A 9,128-nucleotide genomic window follows, 5' to 3' on the forward strand; every position below is an offset into this window, starting at 1 on the left:
TTCATGTCCAAAAGACCTTGTGTAATAACCAGTAAGCTTACATCGTGCATTCAGTTAATTACAGTTTATTTATTTTTAATTATATATGACCATTTCTTAATTATATTATTATTTTATTTCTTTATGCCATGTTCCTTTTCATGCTTCTTTGTTATATTTTTTTCTTTCTATTTTTTCATATTTTCCTGGTTATTTTAGCAGTAATTTTTTTTCTTATTTTATATTTTCCTGTTGTTGTTTTTTTTTTTAATTATTTTCTTTTTTTACTTTAGATCGTGGAAATCGTATGATTATCTTTCGAAACTTATCGTATATGGTTGCGCGTAACACTCAAATCAATACTGGTTTAAACATTTTCTAAAAATATTTATTTAAACATCTCTGTTTTGTTATTCAAAACTATCACTTATTTAAAAAATATAATTTAAAGAGATTATATTAACGAAACATATACTTTAACCAACAAAGAAAGTAATTTATCTTCCAGTCCTATAAAGGTTGATAATAAATATTTTCAAAATGGCCTCGCAATGAAAATGTGAAATGAAATCTTTAAAAATGGAAAACAATTCCCTAAGACTTAAAGACTCAATTATTTTAGATTAGTGCTGAGCAACGATTAAGTATTTTAATCGCGATTTATCGCATAATTTTAATCAAAAAATTTAATAAATGAAGTCAAAAGTAGTGAATTGAATAAATTTATTCTTTTAAAGTTCTGCTGTATGAATAAAAATGCAATAAGATTTGGTTTTTCAAAACTTTAAACAACTTTATCCATTCTTTCAACTTGACATTTACTTACTCATCTGCACCAAGACAGTTGTTAGGACAAACAGGGTCATTCACATTTTCAGATGATAAGGAAACTCTCTTCTTTTGTACAATATGATCATCAAGAGAAAATAACCTTTTGCAAGGTACGGATGTTGCAGGTGTTGCCAAGTAATTCTGTGCAATTCAGGCCAGTCTCCTGTGTTAGCCAGCATGCTTGGACCACCACTGTAATGGACAAGCCTCTGTACTGATGGTGGGTTCTGCTCTGTATTGACGCACGCCGTTCTCAATTGAATCTTCCTCGTGTTCTTAATCAGACTCTGATGAAGCAACCAATAGAGAAAACTTTCTCTTTGATGGCTTTGATGTTGTTGCTCCCACAAGATCATCTTTAATAACCTTCTGTTCCTTGAGTAAATTAATGACTGAGGCCAACACATCACTTCTCTCAACTCTGGGTATACACTTGAGGTCTTTAAGTCTCGGGTCCAATGAGGCAATCTTGGCATTTTCCTTGCGTGTCTCCAGGTCTGTTCCGAATGTAGACTTGAGTTTGACAACATAAGCAGGGTCATCATCTGAGTTCTCCATCACCCGAGAGAGATTCAATAGGTGCAATAATTGATATTTGTAAATAAAAATGTAAATACTTAAAACATGCAGTTGTTAAAGTCGGAACAATGAACTTTGTTTTAAAACTTGTCACTAACACACCTTAAAATTATTATTATTATTTTCGCGTAATTACATTAAGTAATGATGGTATTAATTAAAAACATAAACAAACGAGTCATGATATTTTTGTTAACTAAAATGTCTTCAAAACAGTCAGAAAATCTACAAAATCCGTCTGCATCATTACTTTCAATCGCTGAAGCATCTGATTTCAGCAAAACTACTGTTTATTTGGTCATAAAACGATACAAGAGCTCTCTATCTATCGAATAATCCAGAGGATCTGGAAGAACGAGTGACCCTGAAGCTTTATACATTTTTAAACTAAAAAGTTTAAAAATGTCTAAAGCTTCAGGGTTTTTTGTCAGGAAAGTTAAGAAATTTTACAATTTTAAATTACATCGACCCATTAAATATCTAAACCGATCAGTTAAGCAATCACTGACTGCTCGAAACTGAAAACTCTAGCTCGATACGACGAAGTGTTTACAAAATTTAATGACTGCATAATTATGGATGACGTGACGTGCTTGAAATGTGACTTCAAAGAGCTCCTAAGTATAAATGATTGGATAAATTTTGTAAGAAACTTCACTTGTGGCAAGCAATATGCAGCTGCATTTTGAGATCTCGAGCTTTCGTCACATTGTCAACTTTAAGTTTGGATGTTTACATCAAGGAATTCTTGCAAGCTAGATTTTTGCCACTTTATTGAAGTCACGGTGTCCTCTGCTGGTTCTGGCCTGATCTTGCCTCTGGTCATTATTCTAATAAGACCGTAAAGTAGTATAATTCGAGAGAAATCAAGTTCATACTAAACAGCTTAAATCCACCAAACTGCCTGCAGTTTCGTCCCATTGAGAAATTTTCGGGAAATGGCAAAGGGCATTTGCGTAAGAGAGGCAAAACAATAAATACAGTTAAAGATTTGAAAAGAGAGTAGACATTAGTAGGAAAAAAATATTGCTAATCACACTGTGCAGAAGTTGATGTCGTCGATTAGCGTATATTTTCGCTTATTTATTCGAAGAAATGAAAGATATTAAAATAAAAATCATTTTTATAATCTTCAAGTTTCTTAGATTAAAATAAATATTGAAGTTTTTGCATTGGTTTAGTTATTTTATTTTATTTTTGAAGTGGTTAGCTCGCAGCGTTCTACAGTGCATCGCCGTAGTTCAAATCCTACCATTAGTACCATTTTTTAAAAATCTTTTTCGATTTTTTTTAGATACAAATAAAACACTTTTCAAGTTTTATAGATAATATATACATAACTTTCGCTACCGTTCATGATGATTCGAATGACAAACTTTTTTAAACTATTTTTTATGTTTTTTTGTTTTGTTTTCTTTTTTTATTATTAAATTAATTTAAAAAGCATAAAAGTATTTTGATTAAAATAAAAAAATGATAAAAATCATAAAAATTATAAAAATGTTAGATAGGGCAAAACAGCATAAAAAATGGACCATCAATGACTGTAAACATTGGACCGACATATCGAAATTTTAAATCTTTGGTTTCAACAGAAGATAGTATGTCTTAAAAAGAAATCGTTAAATGTATGATAAAACAGTGCGTATTATCGACTGTGAAACATGGTGGATTTAGTGTTAAGGTGCGGGGCTGTTGTGGTTGGAATGCTACAGATGACAATGTAATAATACAGGAATTTTTTTTAATTAAAATGTCATCAAAACATAAATAAACTATTAATAAATTTCTCTTGTTGTATATAGATACAAAAATTAAATAATTTTTTTAGATTAGATGACTAAATATTTTCCTATTTTGTCCACAACACAGTGCCCACTGTGCACTGTGTGTTGATTGAACAATTATTAAAGTTTAATACAGAGTTCGCAAATTTCTTTGTTATGATGATTATACATGTTATTTGCATCTCTGTTAATATTATTTTCATTCTTTTCGACAAGAAAATCTACAATGTAAATCTAAGATGTAAACTTTTTGTTTAAATATATATTTTGGAAAGCTTTATTTTTCTTTTATATTTTTTTTCAAGTTTATCATCGAATCTTTAGTTATTTTTCTTTTCTTTAAATTACACAAGCTGGAAAACGGTCAAGGTTGCAAGAACCTGATAAGCATAAATCCCAATAACATTGTTTCATTACACTTTTATATGCATTTTTTTTAGAATTGGTATTAAGTTTCGTAGCATTTTGTATTGTTTGTCCGCATTTCGATCCCAGAAAGCTTTGCGAAAAGTTTATTAAATCTATTTTTAGAACCGCAACGGTCCCCTATTAACTTTAGGTAATACGGATCAAAAAAAAAACTTTTCGGGTCATTACTTTGATATCTGACACTTATTGTCTTATAACATAAGATAAACTCCGTTTAAATTTAAAATAAACAGACATATATATATATATATATATATATATATATATATATATATATATATATATATATATATATATATATATATATATATATATATATATATTTATATATATATATATATATATATATATATATATATATATATATATATATATATATATATATATATATCACAATATCCGAAAAGTAAATGAAATTTTTTGACAATAATTTTCTTATATCTAAAATATTAGAAATAGTAAATAGTTCTAGAGGCCTTTTAGTATTTTTATCAGTAGTTACAAATGTTATTATCGTCTATTTTTATCAGTAGTACTATTACAAATGTTATTATCGTCTATTTTTATCAGTAGTACTATTACAAATGTTATTATGTAACTATGAATTACTATCATAATTTTATTACAAAAGAAAATATTAATTGAAGGAGTCGTGTTTTTAATTTATGTAAATAAATTTTATATGTCAAAAAAAAAAATGTTTTTTAGTTCAAGAAAACAAAATGATGGAAAAATGACTCCATAGTTTTGTTATGTATTTTCCTGCAATCATTTATATGATTGTCGAATCTATCTGTTAAATTCCCAGTTCTTCAACGAGAAATATGTCAATTAATGCGGTATCTTAAATTGTTGAAGCTTTACAATAAAACAAACAGTCAAGACTGTGTGTTTCATTATACTAGGTTTAATCAAAAATTTCATATAATCAATTTTTTATAACAAAGAATAAGCGTGGAGCAATTAAATTAGGAGTGGATCATAAGTAGGCACCTTGCTTCAAAATAATCTCATTTAAATCTGTTTTCAGTTTTTCCGGTTGTCGTTGCATATGATCATGTAAATGTGACCTTAAGTGTGTCTACATGGCCTCTTGAACCTCTTTCTTCGTCTAAAAATCCAAATTCTTGCAATAAAATTCAAATAAAGAGAAAGCATGTCTGTCCAACAAGTTAAAGTCGGGGCTATATAGAGGCTGAATGACAGGGGGTGACTTTTTTCTCAGCAAGAAAGTCTCTGACTGCAGCAGACACATGTGACCTGGCATTATTGTGCTGAAGGAGCATTGTGCTCTATGTTACTCTTTTCGAGCCTTTGTGGACAAAATTAGAATGCATATTCGATAGGAAAAGCATGTACACTTCAGGAATCGTCCATTTGTCCATTAGGAAGTAACTCAATATAGGCCTTGGTATCAAATGAGGCCTTGGCGCAAATTGTCATACTTTTTGCATCAAACTGGGATCTCCTGACACGTTTCGGAGCTTCTTTACCATTTGAAATCCAAGCGCAATTATTACATTTTCACTTGACTGATTTCACTTCCTGAAGGTATAACATGAATATTTACAAGTGTGCAAGTGAACTACTTTTGGATGTTATTATTTCCTGTATTATTACTGTGTCATCTGTAGCATTCCAACCACAACAGCCCCGCACCTTAACACTAAATCCACCATGTTTCACAGTCGATAATACGCACTGTTTTATCATACATTTAACGATTTCTTTTTAAGACATACTATCTTCTGTTGAAACCAAAGATTTAAAATTTCGATATGTCGGTCCAATGTTTACAGTCATTGATGGTCCATTTTTTATGCTGTTTTGCCCTATCTAACATTTTTATAATTTTTATGATTTTTATCATTTTTTTATTTTAATCAAAATACTTTTATGCTTTTTAAATTAATTTAATAATAAAAAAAGAAAACAAAACAAAAAAACATAAAAAATAGTTTAAAAAAGTTTGTCATTCGAATCATCATGAACGGTAGCGAAAGTTATGTATATATTATCTATAAAACTTGAAAAGTGTTTTATTTGTATCTAAAAAAAATCGAAAAAGATTTTTAAAAAATGGTACTAATGGTAGGATTTGAACTACGGCGATGCACTGTAGAACGCTGCGAGCTAACCACTTCAAAAATAAAATAAAATAACTAAACCAATGCAAAAACTTCAATATTTATTTTAATCTAAGAAACTTGAAGATTATAAAAATGATTTTTATTTTAATATCTTTCATTTCTTCGAATAAATAAGCGAAAATATACGCTAATCGACGACATCAACTTCTGCACAGTGTGATTAGCAATATTTTTTTCCTACTAATGTCTACTCTCTTTTCAAATCTTTAACTGTATTTATTGTTTTGCCTCTCTTACGCAAATGCCCTTTGCCATTTCCCGAAAATTTCTCAATGGGACGAAACTGCAGGCAGTTTGGTGGATTTAAGCTGTTTAGTATGAACTTGATTTCTCTCGAATTATACTACTTTACGGTCTTATTAGAATAATGACCAGAGGCAAGATCAGGCCAGAACCAGCAGAGGACACCGTGACTTCAATAAAGTGGCAAAAATCTAGCTTGCAAGAATTCCTTGATGTAAACATCCAAACTTAAAGTTGACAATGTGACGAAAGCTCGAGATCTCAAAATGCAGCTGCATATTGCTTGCCACAAGTGAAGTTTCTTACAAAATTTATCCAATCATTTATACTTAGGAGCTCTTTGAAGTCACATTTCAAGCACGTCACGTCATCCATAATTATGCAGTCATTAAATTTTGTAAACACTTCGTCGTATCGAGCTAGAGTTTTCAGTTTCGAGCAGTCAGTGATTGCTTAACTGATCGGTTTAGATATTTAATGGGTCGATGTAATTTAAAATTGTAAAATTTCTTAACTTTCCTGACAAAAAACCCTGAAGCTTTAGACATTTTTAAACTTTTTAGTTTAAAAATGTATAAAGCTTCAGGGTCACTCGTTCTTCCAGATCCTCTGGATTATTCGATAGATAGAGAGCTCTTGTATCGTTTTATGACCAAATAAACAGTAGTTTTGCTGAAATCAGATGCTTCAGCGATTGAAAGTAATGATGCAGACGGATTTTGTAGATTTTCTGACTGTTTTGAAGACATTTTAGTTAACAAAAATATCATGACTCGTTTGTTTATGTTTTTAATTAATACCATCATTACTTAATGTAATTACGCGAAAATAATAATAATAATTTTAAGGTGTGTTAGTGACAAGTTTTAAAACAAAGTTCATTGTTCCGACTTTAACAACTGCATGTTTTAAGTATTTACATTTTTATTTACAAATATCAATTATTGCACCTATTGAATCTCTCTCGGGTGATGGAGAACTCAGATGATGACCCTGCTTATGTTGTCAAACTCAAGTCTACATTCGGAACAGACCTGGAGACACGCAAGGAAAATGCCAAGATTGCCTCATTGGACCCGAGACTTAAAGACCTCAAGTGTATACCCAGAGTTGAGAGAAGTGATGTGTTGGCCTCAGTCATTAATTTACTCAAGGAACAGAAGGTTATTAAAGATGATCTTGTGGGAGCAACAACATCAAAGCCATCAAAGAGAAAGTTTTCTCTATTGGTTGCTTCATCAGAGTCTGATTAAGAACACGAGGAAGATTCAATTGAGAACGGCGTGCGTCAATACAGAGCAGAACCCACCATCAGTACAGAGGCTTGTCCATTACAGTGGTGGTCCAAGCATGCTGGCTAACACAGGAGACTGGCCTGAATTGCACAGAATTACTTGGCAACACCTGCAACATCCGTACCTTGCAAAAGGTTATTTTCTCTTGATGATCATATTGTACAAAAGAAGAGAGTTTCCTTATCATCTGAAAATGTGAATGACCCTGTTTGTCCTAACAACTGTCTTGGTGCAGATGAGTAAGTAAATGTCAAGTTGAAAGAATGGATAAAGTTGTTTAAAGTTTTGAAAAACCAAATCTTATTGCATTTTTATTCATACAGCAGAACTTTAAAAGAATAAATTTATTCAATTCACTACTTTTGACTTCATTTATTAAATTTTTTGATTAAAATTATGCGATAAATCGCGATTAAAATACTTAATCGTTGCTCAGCACTAATCTAAAATAATTGAGTCTTTAAGTCTTAGGGAATTGTTTTCCATTTTTAAAGATTTCATTTCACATTTTCATTGCGAGGCCATTTTGAAAATATTTATTATCAACCTTTATAGGACTGGAAGATAAATTACTTTCTTTGTTGGTTAAAGTATATGTTTCGTTAATATAATCTCTTTAAATTATATTTTTTAAATAAGTGATAGTTTTGAATAACAAAACAGAGATGTTTAAATAAATATTTTTAGAAAATGTTTAAACCAGTATTGATTTGAGTGTTACGCGCAACCATATACGATAAGTTTCGAAAGATAATCATACGATTTCCACGATCTAAAGTAAAAAAAGAAAATAATTAAAAAAAAAAACAACAACAGGAAAATATAAAATAAGAAAAAAAATTACTGCTAAAATAACCAGGAAAATATGAAAAAATAGAAAGAAAAAAATATAACAAAGAAGCATGAAAAGGAACATGGCATAAAGAAATAAAATAATAATATAATTAAGAAATGGTCATATATAATTAAAAATAAATAAACTGTAATTAACTGAATGCACGATGTAAGCTTACTGGTTATTACACAAGGTCTTTTGGACATGAATTTAATAGAGTTAATAATAAAAAATTTATAATTTGTATGCATCAATAATAATATTGGAATTAAATAACCGTTGTCTAAGGTAGAATCCATAATGAACGTACGTACGCATCATTTATTACAAAACCAAGCCCTCTCCCCCCCACCCCTTCCCTAATGCATAAATTTTTCCAAACATTAAAAACAAAAAACAGTTAATTCGACATTTCTCTGTACTTAATTAAAACCGGAAAATTATTTGTTAATAACTTCCCAGTTATTGGTAAAGTAAAGAAAAATATTCTAAAAAAAGGATTCTTGTTGCGAGTTTTTTATATTTTGTATTTTCACAAATTAAATAAATCGAATTTGTTATCAAATACAGGCATGAACTCTGCCTCCACACTTTTATTAGCAATCACCTCACTTTTATTAATAGATTCACTCTCACTTATACTCTCCTCAATCTCCATTTCATCGTTTTTATTTGTGTGTGTGTGTGCTTTCTTGTGCTTATTGCAGCCTCGTTTGGCCAGTATTTATTGTACTTGTTTCAAACTCCGTTTGAGAGCTTTTCTTTTAACGATCGGCATACAGATTTATATTATAATATATATTATAATATATATTATGTGATCTATATTATATTATATTGTACAGGTATAATTTTGTATTTTATTCCTTCTATAGGTATACCATGTAGCAAAAGGTGATGTGTCAGTGGTGCAAACGTTGATTGGTTTTCAAAACATCGAGAGGGTTCCACTGTTTTGTAACAATTCTCGCAGTATTCGTAGACGGCCGAAAATGAAATA

This window comes from Hydra vulgaris, chromosome 06 (assembly GCF_038396675.1).
Source record: "Hydra vulgaris chromosome 06, alternate assembly HydraT2T_AEP".
Lineage (NCBI taxonomy): Eukaryota > Metazoa > Cnidaria > Hydrozoa > Anthoathecata > Hydridae > Hydra > Hydra vulgaris.